The sequence below is a fragment of the Ammodytes marinus genome (genome assembly GCF_949987685.1).
Source record: "Ammodytes marinus genome assembly, chromosome: 10".
Lineage (NCBI taxonomy): Eukaryota > Metazoa > Chordata > Actinopteri > Uranoscopiformes > Ammodytidae > Ammodytes > Ammodytes marinus.
In genome coordinates, this window is record NC_137214.1 from 6,028,230 (window position 1) to 6,041,575 (window position 13,346).

Genomic DNA, 13,346 nt, shown 5'->3' on the forward strand with positions numbered 1-13,346 from the left:
TCATAATTTTTTTAACGAGGTAGAGTCGAGGCAGAAAGGTAATCAACAGGAATAATCCTCAAGTATAGTCGTGGTGCCTGCAGTGTGCTTGTTGCCAGAGGACGTAGGCTACAGGTTGCGTGGCGATGCTTAAAGAATATGGTTTAAGCTAATTGGCCCGGGGGTTAGAAGGTAATAAAAGGCCAGAAGCCGAGACTTTTTGGCAGCAAAAAAAAAAAAAAAAAAAAACAGCAGAGCCGTATAGGTGCAGCCACTCTGCTGAAGTTGTAGAATAAATACGACCAAAGGTAATGACACGACCAAGGCTGCTGGGGTGAGCTCATGTGGAGGTACAAGGGACTTGATTTAGTACACAGATTATAAAACAGCACACACTTCAATCTAAACAGTCTCTGGGCATGTGTGTGTGTGTGTGTGTGTGTGTGTGTGTGTGTGTGTGTGTGTTGTGTGTGTGTGTTGTGTGTGTTGGTTCAGCTGTGTTGAATGTACTGCTGTAGTCTGTGTTTGTGTCTGTGGGTGGGTGCATTACTCTTATGATGTTTTTGGGTATGATAGGAATTTACCGAATGACCTTTTGTGAAGAAAAACATACGTTAAAACGTTTTATTCAATTATAGTATCATAGAACTTTTTGCCCTGCCTGGTGCATTTTTTTTCAGTGTTCAAACGATTGGATTTAACCATGTTAAATCAAGTTTATACAGAAGACGCTTGTAATGTGAGAATGCAAAAGCCGCTGTAATTTATGAGCTGTCGTAAGGTTAACACATATTCGTGGAGACGTAAAAGTTTCATGGATTTTGTTGTGATTGCTCTATAAAAAGGTGCTATACTGTATATACAGACCTTTTAAGGATTCACAGACTCAAAAAGTTATCAACAAGATGTGTAACTATAACTATAAGCGCTTTGAATGCAAGAAAAGCGCTATACAAATTAAATATATTATTATTATTATTATTATCATTATTATTATTATTATTATATGGCTTTGCTAAAAGACAGAGACAACTAATGGGAAACTTGTCAAAACTTAGAATAAGAAAAATAAATATAAAATGATTCATATTCAAAGATTAAAACATTATATTCACACTATCTTAAAAGTGTCAACATGTTTCTTTAGTATATGAAAACAAAACCTTTTTGTTTGTTCCAGTCAACTTCATGCATTTCAAAAGGCTCCACTCCAATAGCAGACTTTCAATCCTGAACTTAAAGGTTCAGTAAGTGGAATGGTCAGTTTAGCTAACTTACTGTCAGTTACTGCAGTTAGCAGTCCCCTCCCTCGTCACCACATTAATGCACTGCGGTCTTCAAGCAGTGAGTTATCTAGCATCATCTCAGATCCATAATTGTGATAAAACACGATAAAAACCATCAAAACAGACATTGGGAAGGATTTTTACCTGCTCCGCCATTGTAGGCGCATACTTATTCACCCATCTGTCGCTCTGCACGTGCACCGGCAGTGGGACGGGTGCAGTTTTGTAGTGTTCTCGCTTCTGATTGGTTAACAGTAGTGGGATCCCCGAAAAGTTTATTTTCCGATTGCATGCAAAGCGGGTGACTGAGAGGTCGGCTTATGAGACATGAACACTGTATTTAAGTGATCACTCACTGTATGAATGGAGAGCGATTTAACACTTATATTAACATAAATAAATTGCTTACTTCACCTTTAATTCCATGTTTCCATTATGCTTTCCAATGCACAGCTTCATTTTCCAATTCCACAATTGAAATGAGCAGGATAGTCCTTGATTTCTACATACCACTCCTTGATGCTACTGGGCCTCATGCCGTGTCATCATGTTGCAGAGACATCCATTGTTCCTTTGTTGCTGCTTTCTCCATGTCCAGGTTTTCCATTCATCCATTTTAGTGGCAACGTTTTTCTACCTTTGTAGTGACGTTTCTCAAGTTTTCCGGGTTCTAAATGATAACATCACTGGTGAATGACTGCAGACTAGATTCTAACAACGCTTGAGTCCAAAACATATATAATGTCCAAGTTGGATGGGTTTGCAAATGAAAGGTCTTGTGCAAAAACTGACTTAGAATACTTTAAACAAACAAAAGAGCAGGATGTGGGCTAAGCCACTGTAGAAAAACTTTTGCTGGTTTAATCAGCCACACCTGGTACTCTGTCCATCTCCATTATATACCCACAGGCACTCAAGACCTGTAGAGGTCGCCAAAAACAAGTATTGCACACAAATGATAAATAGAATATGGCTCCTACAATGAGTGTGTCCCAATTTTAAGGTAAACTATACAGTAAGATTCTGTCGTACTTACTGTATTTCACATTCATATAAACAGCAGATAGTATGAAGGAGAAGTTCATCATATCACATAACAACCATTTGTCTTGGTATCTATTTTCAAGGCAGATTCACAATTCATCAGTCATCCATGTCTGCTAAAGAAGATGATATGGTTGAAAAGTAGGTAAATAAGTCAGGTGGGGCTTAGTGGGTAGAGTGCATACCATGTGGAATCAGTCCCTGTTGCAGTGGGCGTGGGTTCAAATCCAACCCGTGGACCCTTACTGCATGTCATCCCCCCTCTCTCTCTGTCTCCCCATTTCAACTCTGTTTCTCTCCGTATTTTCAAATTAAGCTTGGAAATGCCCAAAATAATCTTTAAAAAAATACATAGGCTATATTAATAAATTAGTTGGATTTGGGTCTGTTGTTGTGATGAGTTCATGTGCAGTGCCACGTGTGTCTCTCTTCACCCCCCTCTCTTCTACCATTCCTTACAGCTACAAAGCTTTCTTTTAACAAGTCTACCACATGGAGAGAGTGACTCAGTGCATGTAGCTCCCAGCTACAGTTAGCAATCAGCCTATGACTTCACCAAAAGCAAAAAAAACTCCAGAGAAAGTGAGCAAGAAGTCAGAGGTATATGGAGGAACCTGTTTCTTCTCACTAATATGATTAAGTAGGACTTGGCAGTTGCTGCGGCGCATTACGTAAGCTGGCCCTGATGATATATAGAAGAATGATGTGATTATGAGCATACGGCCGCGCTGATAGGATTCCATATTTCATGCTAAATAAAGCTTAAACCCTGTGCTATGTGGTGTGTCTAAGGAACTCTTATTGCACTTGGCTTTTTTAGCTGTTTCAGGGGTGTGCGACTAGCTGATCCCTTCATGGTGGAGTTTGAGATGATTAATATGCTGAAAAGGCAGCCATTTACTTGTTAATTAACTCTATTCAATGTCCTTAAAAAGCTTTGGCGCCGACTCTTTAATTCCTCCAGTATTTCTCAAGTGAAGTAAGACATTGTAGGCACTCAGAGGGAACGTCCTCATCGCTGTGATTAGGGGAGATGATGAGGGTAGCACTCTCTCACAGGTCTGAACAAAAGAATGAAAGTACAACAGGTCCTCAAGGTCTACTATCAAATATACAGCCCATCTACATACTGTAGGCCTAGCTGACGCGCAAACGTGGTTTCTTTTCATTTTAAAGATGCACCAATCTGGCTTTTCCTCTTGTGATATAGTGATACATGAGACAATGTTATGCACCAGGGATTTCTGTGGCATTAAAAATGTGAAGAACGATGTGAGGTGACTGAAGGTTTTGCAGAAATACTGTATGACACTTTCTTATGTGTATGCTGAATGTTGTATTATTATTAAATGGATCTGGCTGATACCAAACCTGCTATTAAGGTCAGTGTATTTGGTCAATTGAATGTTTTTGGAACAGCTTATTCCATTTTTTGGGTGAGAGTTGCATGAGAAGATCAATAAACCACTGTCATGTATGCAGTTAATATGAAGATAGAGCATGTACAAAGTTAGCTTACCGTAAAGGCTGAAAAAAAAAGACTTAAAGTACGAGGAGGAGCTTTCATTCTCCGTTGATTCTAGCAGTACGATTGGCGGTACATGTTATGGAAGCGAGTGAAAGAGAAACTGCAGGATGCCCCGAGGCTGAGGTCATGTTTAAGTGACCATGTCAGATATGGTTATATGACCATGGTGAAGCAAAGTCAACCCTGATTTAGTATGGTTCCGGTCTGTCTGCAGTAAATCGATTTGATCGGACCCAAGCAAAGGCATTAATGATAAATAAATCAAAATAGCGTTGTTATCACATGACGGTCTCATTTGCTCTTACAGTTCATTTATGATCATCAAATAGCAAACATTTGACTTTTTCATGAACTTTCAAAAGTTCCTCGTATGAGGTTTAAACAGATTTGAGGAAAAAAAAAGAACCGCATAACCCGTAAACTACAGGCTTTATAGGCTACATTCATGGATGTGACATGTTAACAGTCTGAGGGCGAAATTAGAATAAAACGTCAGGTGCTAAAATACAGAAATAGTTAGTGCTGTGCTTCCATGAAGAGCTGATGCAGAATTGGGATGCCATTTAGTAATTGTATAATAAGTGCCATTGAGTGGCATCATATATACTACTACTACGTACTATATGTCTTTTTACAATCTTTCTGTGGGAAAAATGTACTTTTGTATAAAATTTGATGTCATTGTAATTATTAATTTAAGGACTCTACATTGGCTTACAGTATGCTCATTCTATGGAGGCTATATGCACAACCGTATTGATTTCATTTTAAACCATACAGTATCTCCAGCCTTATAGCCATTGCTCTAATGAAACCAGTGTGCAGTGTTATAAATGCAACTGAGGTTAAAATCCAATTTGGGAAACAGTGACTTTGCCCCCATTTTGAAACAACAACCCCTCTAAACTGGTTTAAATCTAAAGATGTGTTTTGTTAAGTGGACTAGTTCAGAAACACTGACATGCCCAAACCCCAACACACATGCCCAACCACACACACACACAAACGCACACACACACACACACACACCTACATCCTGCTCTTCTTGTCGAGCACCTTGAAAGCACTATAAATATATATATATATATATATATATATATATATATATATATATATATATATATATATATATATATATATATATATATAGAGTGCAGATAAATATTCCAGCTAAAAATGGCTGACATGCAATTAGCTCTTGTGTGATTCTGTCTTTAAAGCAGAGCCACTTTGGTGAGTTATGGTTGGCCTGAGAGGCTCTCTCCTTCAACTTTTACCCCCAAGGCCTTCACTCCCTGTGGCCGCCGCCCCGGCAGATTGAGAGCAGCGCTGTGACTTTTGTGCCTGGGCCATACTTTAATTAAATTGGACTCCAATTCGATCACCGTTTTTCAGATAATTACAGAAACTCATTCGATTACACCATCAACCAATCAGGTCTATTAGAACACAACATACGGCACAAATAGCTCAGACGTCCCGACATGTTTTGATCTCTGCCTTTATTTGACTTTTCTAAGAAGAGGCTAGTGCCTGCTGGTAGGTCATGTAAGAGTCAGAACTCTAGGATTGAATAGCGAAAGGAAAACTTATTTCAAACTAGATTTGTATTCAAATTAGATGTCGTTTTTGTCATTTGAAGGGAGGATGACACCTCTTAGGCAAAACACTGCAGGTGAATAGGGTAAGATTTTAGATATGGTCCTGAAACTTTGCCAGTTGATTACTTCCATTAAAACTAGGGATGGGATGGATCTGATCCAATATCCTTATCAAGTCCTATATGGCTGCAATCTACTTATCGGAAATCGGATTGACAACTGACAATAAAAAGGATTTTAACCATGAAAGACATTTTAATTTTAAGACCTTAGCTATATGATAAAGCACATATTAAAAATAATTTAGCAATTACAAAGTGGACCTTTGATTTATACTGGTATAAAATAGTACATGTTATGGAAGAAAATCCCTGAAAAACAAATATGTTTGCCTTCTTTTAACGTCTATATTGACCTGTTAGACACACAATGTGAAAAGGCATGGGAGCTGAGTGCTTGTCATGTGATGTCAATTTCTCCATGCAAGCTGACGCAGATGTGACGTCACCCGGCTCACTGAATGGTTGCCTTTGACCGTTTGGCGGGCCACAGTTTGCTAGACAGATCAGAACACGTTAATAAAATCAATTTGTGATCCCTGCCAGCCAGACTAACCACCCCCATCTCCCTCCCCCCTTCAAAGGAACCATCACAGGAACCTGACAGCTCAATCCTTGTATATCTGTTGTGGGAACCCGCCATGTTATGGGAAGGAATAATGTATGGCTTCTGATACACCCTAACCCATAAGTGTGTTTGGATCACAGATTGCATTTATAGTTTGTGAAGTTGTGCCATGCTAAATTTAATAATACAAACACAATCGAAACATTAAAGGAGTTCCCATGATTGTAAATCAAATGTGGGGTTTTGAAAAGTGATGGTTGCTCTATTCAGGAACCAGAGGATTTGAAAAATGTTTTTTATTTGTGTGTTGTTTGGAGGCCAGATGGCTCTTTTAAGATTGCACAGTGCTTTTTAATTGGTTAATTACAAAATGTGTGGATCTAATACAGCTGCTCAGCAACGTGTTAAAATAACTATATCTATAAATGTATGTGTTTGTGAGCTATGGACTACGTCAGACACCGCAGGGCTGGAAGGCTACGTCACTACCCCCTGCTCTCACTCATGTCATCGTTTCTATATTGCATTGCATGATGGGATATCTCACTCTGCAGGTTAAGAAAACAATCAAAGACTTTATGATTGTTTGCGAGGCTTAACACCCCTCACTGCAGAGCCACTCGATGTAAGCTGAACAACAGTCTTTCTATTTTATTTCAATCAAGTGTTCATGTAAAATAGTTGATTGTGAATATGACATCTTAAATCCAGTTAAAGATATTTAGACTAATAGTAATACAGAAACATGGTTAGGTGTAAATTATTTAATACATTTAAGATGTTGACATTTTAAAGGGACAGTCAGCGATTCTGGAGAATGATTGATGTGTCACCATCAGTGAATATCTCCTCACTATCAGCAACCTGTCCATACTGTGTGCGCTGAGAAAAAAAAACAGCAATTCTTTGCCAGTCACTAAATGGAATTCCTCCAATTTGCACTTAAACAGGTTGACAAACAGTGATTTTGACAAAAAGCATTATCCAAAATCACTGACTCCACCTTTAAAGGTTCAGTAAGCGGAATGGTCAGTCTAGCTAACTTCCTGTGCATGTCTGCAGTTAGCAGTCCCCTCCCACGTCCCACCGTCACCACATTGATGCACTGCGATCTTCAAGCACCGGCAGTGAGACGGGTGCCCGTTTTTTTAGCGTTCTCTGTTCTGATTGGATATCAGTAGTGGGATCCCCGAAAAGTTTATTTGCCGATTACATGCAGAGCGGGTGACTGAGAGATCGGCGTTATGAAATGCGCACACTATATAGGTGATCACTGTATGAATAAAGAGCGATTTAACACATATATTAACATGAATAAATCACTTACTTCACCTTTAAGAAAGTAAAAGCTGCTGCAGTTTTGACCCCTTGATTCACCTGTAGCCAATAGCGCACACAGCTCAATTTTTTATGTATTTTATTTTATATTTTTATAGCTGCTGTTTAATGTGTTTCTTCTGTAACACCTGTTCATCACTGTTGAACAGGTTATAGCCTATCAAAAAGGATTATTTATTTCCAACACGAACCTGTCAACTTTCCAAGGCAACAGTCATAAGTTAACTATTCTTTACAATACACACTCTATGTATATGTCGTTGTTGACACCAACACATTTCTACGCTTCAGTACCTGAGGCAAAAAAAACAATGGAGGACACAATAAGACTAATAAAAACACTGTAGTTTGTACCAGTTACCACAACGTATACTGGGCGGTTTAAGATATAAAATGTGACACGGACACACATAAACAGGAGCCATAAAAGAGAAAAGTTGCGGTCATGAAACTGGGTGATATTGGCTAGGACTGACTATAGATGCTTTGTACTGTAACAAATGATTGTGTGTGTGTGTGTGTGTGTGTGTGTCCTTGTTACGGTCATAAAAAACAAGATTATGATTCACCACCACCACATGGCCTCCAGAAGCAAACTTTTTGATGTATACAATTTCAGCATTATTTTGATCAAATTGATGTCATCCACTAACACACAACCAAACACAGGCGGATTTAAAAACCCTTCCACTAAATGACAATGAAGTCTTGTTCAATGGTTAAGATCAGACAGAGGCACAAGTTACATTGAATTTAGAATATTTTTAAAGTCTTATATTTGATAGTGTTCAGGGGAGCTAACTGAATGGATTTGTATAGCTTCTAGCGGATGCCCGTTTAAAAAGAAATGTCAATAGTCGAGTGAACTCGATGAATTAATTTTGGCCAAGAGTTGTTCTCTTTGATCTCGAACATCTGAAGACAAAGTGCTGTGATGGGGGAGCTAACTGAATGGATTTGTATAGCTTCTAGCAGCTCTTCAAGACACACTAATGGCAAGAGTAGGCACACTGTTTACATGTTCTAAATGGACATAATAATAACTTTACTTGCTGTCTTGTGTAGGGCTGTCAGACACAAGTCTTGATAGGAAGGCTCTATGTTTTATTTATCACTGATCCTTTGTATTCTTCTTCTTTTGAATCGTCTTGAGAGAAAATGTAACGATAAAAACAATTATTAAAGGAAAAAGGAAATAGCACATTAGATCACTTGTACACATATTTTTTTGAACGGCAATTCACTATTTGTAAAGCCAAGCAATTCAAGCAAAATGCAGAGAAGGCATTGCAGAGCTCAATGGTAGAGAGATGGGCACCGTAGATGTAATAGCAGCCACCAAAAGTTTAACTACTACTAACACCCTCCTGTCTGGTGCCGGGGATCCTAGCCAGCCCCCCTTTCCTCTAGGTTTAGGACATCCTATTATCCAGACATTTGTAAAGCAAACCACATGGGAATGACAAGTCACCCATGTAAAATGTAAAACAACACATACTTTAAAGTATCCTACAGTATATACGCTAAGGTCAGTGGGCGGGTAAGGTGCATTAGCATGGCTTGTGCTCTGCTATAACATGCATTCAATAAGCAAACTGCCATAGCAGCAACACATAGTAGATCTATGGTACAATCTGGTGATTACATTTTCCAAAATGTAACTCATAAAGGGAATGGAGCGTGTATATCTAGTCACTGATATCACCCAACTGTATCCATTAAATAATATTAAACGGCCCCGGGTTTTGACTGATGAACTACCGTGTGACTAAATAGAAAGCCCAGAGTGGGTACTTACTGTGCGCCATGTTTCCTGTGTAGATAAAAACACACAAGGCCAGTCTTATTTATTGGACAGATAATGCTCATGGTGGCTGCTTTAAATCAAATCAGAGAGGACCAGGACTCTCAGCACTGCAGCCGCTTGTCCTTGTGCCTGCATGCTTAATGTAACCAGGTACCACACTGAAATTGATGGTTTTTCAAGGATGATGATGATGATGATGATCATCGGCGGTGGCCAGGGGAACTGTATCTTAAAAAGGCCATAAGAGCAGTGAAGCTTGGGGTCCATTTGTAAGTCCTTCCATTCATTGTCAAGGAGACGGCTCTACTTTGTGCACCCAGCATGGAGTAGACCGTTTCATCTGGGGAGATGCCCGTTTAAAAAGAAATGTCAATAGTCGAGTGAAGTCGATGAATTCATTTTGGCCAAGGGTTGTTCTCTTTGATCTCGAACATCTGAAGACAAAGTGCTGTGATGGGGGAGCTAACTGAATGGATTTGTATAGCTTCTAGCAGCTCTTCAAGACACACTAATGGCAAGAGTAGGCACACTGTTTTTTTTATTTTTTTTATTTTAAGAAGCATTTGATTTGCTCAAATAAGAAAAAAATGGAGATGAAGTCCCAGCAGGAGTGTGTCAGTGTCTGGAGCCAAAGTGTTTGTCTCCCTCTATTGGCTGACTCAGCCATCAAGTGATTGACTGATGTATGTATTACTAATTACAACCTTTTTATTCTGAATTGCTTGTTCAGAACTCTTCAGCCAACCTGTGGTCCAAGATGTAGTTCATTCACCATTCCATTCAAACAAAATGCATTCAGTGACCACACTTACCAACATTTCCAATAGTTAGTTTCCCAACTAACACACTAAAAAACCTGAAAAACAACCGGTGTGCTTGTTGGGACTTGTTTATTTACCACGATATGTTGCACGCTATAGGCCTACGTTTACACGTTAGGTCATTTAAAAACTAAACACATACTGGAAGGAAACCAGGAAGTGCCTGTGACGGCCACATATGTATTTTATTCTAATGACCAAACGGAATGGTTTCTGTCACCTTTTCTTGAGCCAGTGAGTGAGGCAAAAAAGCTAAAAAAAAAAATATGGAACTATTCCTTTAACCTTATTGAAATGTTTTTAAACCTTAGAAGAACATTTCCAATATATATTTTTAAAAAAAAATCAGCTCATTGGCATTTCAGTTGAAAGCAAAAAACCTTTGCCTGGCAGAGGATTAAAAAACGCAGTGCGAGAAAGTGCCTGTGGCGATCCACCATGCTGCTGCAATCAGACTGCTTTGCTGCCCTCCACCTGGCGCTGTACTCTACTCTCTTTAAGCCATTAGACGTGTTCTCAGTGTGGAAGTGGACAGTCTGCAGCCACCATCCACATGAAACTCTTTACTTTTTTCTATTCTACATACTACATCTGACGATAAAAATGATGTAATTAGGATGCAGAAGGCATACTATTGGGACATACTTTTAATTGTTTATTTCATCATAACATTGCGCCTTGATCTTGCCTCTTGCTTTTATATCCATCCCATCCCCGTCTGTTTCCATATGGAGGCTCCGTCGATGTGACGTCACTTCAGGTGCGCACTGGATTGTGGGTCAGAATCACCCAAATAGTATGGCGTTTTCAACACTAAAACCCACGGCCGGATGTAGTAGACATCCAGGTCTTTCTAACCATCCTAAATCTGGCCACAAGAATCGGGACATCCTAAATCTTTTTCTACCATACTAAATAGTATATAGTATGGGTATTGGAACGCAGTGATGATGTCTCTTTATTGGATGCTATGCATGCTGGTTGTGGAGACACTTCCAGAAATAGAGGTACATATTCAAGTGAACGACAATTGCCAGTAAACGAAACACTCCTTCTGTTATCATAAATCCTTTAATATATGAAAGAGGCAAATTTTTGAATACAATATACAGTGTAACAGACCATGTCCCACAGTTTTCCATAAACAACATTTCTTTTACAAGGCCACCATCCGAGCCCACAGGTCCAAACTGAGAGAATGGATAGCTAATATAGTTGTATTCACAGAGACACAATTTAAAAAAAATAAAATAAAAAATGTTAAGTAAGACTGAGAAGTAAAAAAAAAAAAAAAAAGTTGTTGCCCAGCTTAACAAATGTATTTTTAGTGGTTTCTGTTTGGCTAAAAGATCATTCGCTATTGTGTCCTATGTTCATTGACTTGCATACCATCAAGTACGACTGGTGAATGTCTGATGTGATATGCAGAAATATATATAAAAGGAAAAATGCCTCAAGACATTATCAGACTTCAGAAGCAGGAGACCAGGATAGATGTGTACAGTCACAATGACGCTCGCTTTGTATTTGATGCATGAAAGGAGATCTCAGCCAAATCATCATATATAAATGCATACTGAGCAAAAATACATTTACACATTTAGAGAGGAGTATTATCACAACCTGGACAAAAGACATTTAGAAATCATTCCCGTTTGCTTCCAGCTACTGAAACAAGAGCTTTGTTTTTCCGATTGTTTTTTTTTAAAGCGTTTGTGATTGCATATCTGTGTGTCTAGGTCGGAAACACACACGCCTGAAAAAACTGAAAAACTAATGGAATGTCCCGTATCTGCTTTTTCATGCTCAATAAAACAAAAGTGAAAAATGTAAAAAAAAAAAAAAAAAAAAAAAAACTCAGAATGACATGTTGAAAAAGCATCACAAGTTTCTCATTTCACATGGCTTAACTGCGTTTGTGTTGTGCACTGAGGGGTATAGCAATAAGAGCTTCTATAACTGAGCATGGTTGCGTTATACTGCAGGTCCGCGTTCATACACACACTTATACATTCATGCTATGCATAACAAAGACTCCTCCTCCGACATGATTTAACTGCCCACCGGGAAAGCAAAGAGACATTAGGAGGGTGTCTTCTTCATGATGCAAGGCCATTATGAGAAAGGGCTAAATATAATTAGCACTGCCCCCCCCCCCCACCCCCCCGCTTATGTCCCCCTACATTAAAGGAATATAAAACCGGAATTAACCAAAGCTGTTAAAACATGCTCTGCTAAGTCACCTTTGTGGAGTCTGCATAAATAAAAAGGGCCTGCCACGCTGCTATCACCGTTTATTACTGCATTATTGTCCCTATTACCAAGGTGACTGTCTGATTATTGGCATATCCATCCAGACAGACAGACAGACAGACAGACGGACAGACAGAAAGAGAGAGAGCGAGAGAGAGAGAGAGAAAACGAAAGGCCACTTCAAAAGGTTTGTTGAACTATTCAACGCACGTTAGCATTTTCAACCAACTGGAAAGTGTGTGTTTGTGTGTTTTGAGGGAACAGCACTGGTTTAGTTTTTTCCTGTATATTCTAGACTCAAACCTCGACGCATTGATTTTTACGAGAGATCAAAGACATGCATTTAGAATATCAGGATGAAAGGGAGGAAAAATGATCAAATTAAAATTAAAGAGAAGAAAAACTGTCATGTCAGGCAACTTCTGGGTGAGAATTAACTAGAGCTGTTAATTGCGTTTTATCATGTACATGTTTTGAATGCACCTGTTTTTCTCAGACTGCCTGAGGCTCTAAGGGCACTCTCACACCTGCTGTGTTTGAATCTTTTGAAACTAATTTCCTTTGTATCGGTTTGCAAAGGGAGAACAAAGAAATCGCGCTCTGAACTAAAAAGCGTACCAAACAAGCGCACCGAGACCTTGTTAAAGAGGTGGTCTCGGTACGCTTATAAACCAAAACTGGTGCGGTTTGTTTGTGGTGAAATTGAAGCGGACTGAGTCCAACCCAACTAAAGGAAGCACTGTGTAATGAGCTCCTGTAGTTTCTTTCTGTAGTTTTTTCCCGCATGGAAATTCTGACCAATTGTAAAGCAGTTTATGAACTACATTACTGCTCCCGCCACAGACACATCCAACCAATGAATGAAGAGAAAGTCCTCACGTGGCTAATGGTTTGCCATCGACAACTGACTCAGACCTTAGGAACCAATAGGTGTGAAAGAGAACCCGAATCTGGTGAAAAACCGAACCCAATGTATCATTCAACGCAACTGGTGCGAAACCAAGGAAGCAAACTGGAAGCGGACAAGTGAAAATCGGGTGTGAAAATTCCCTTAGTCCCTGA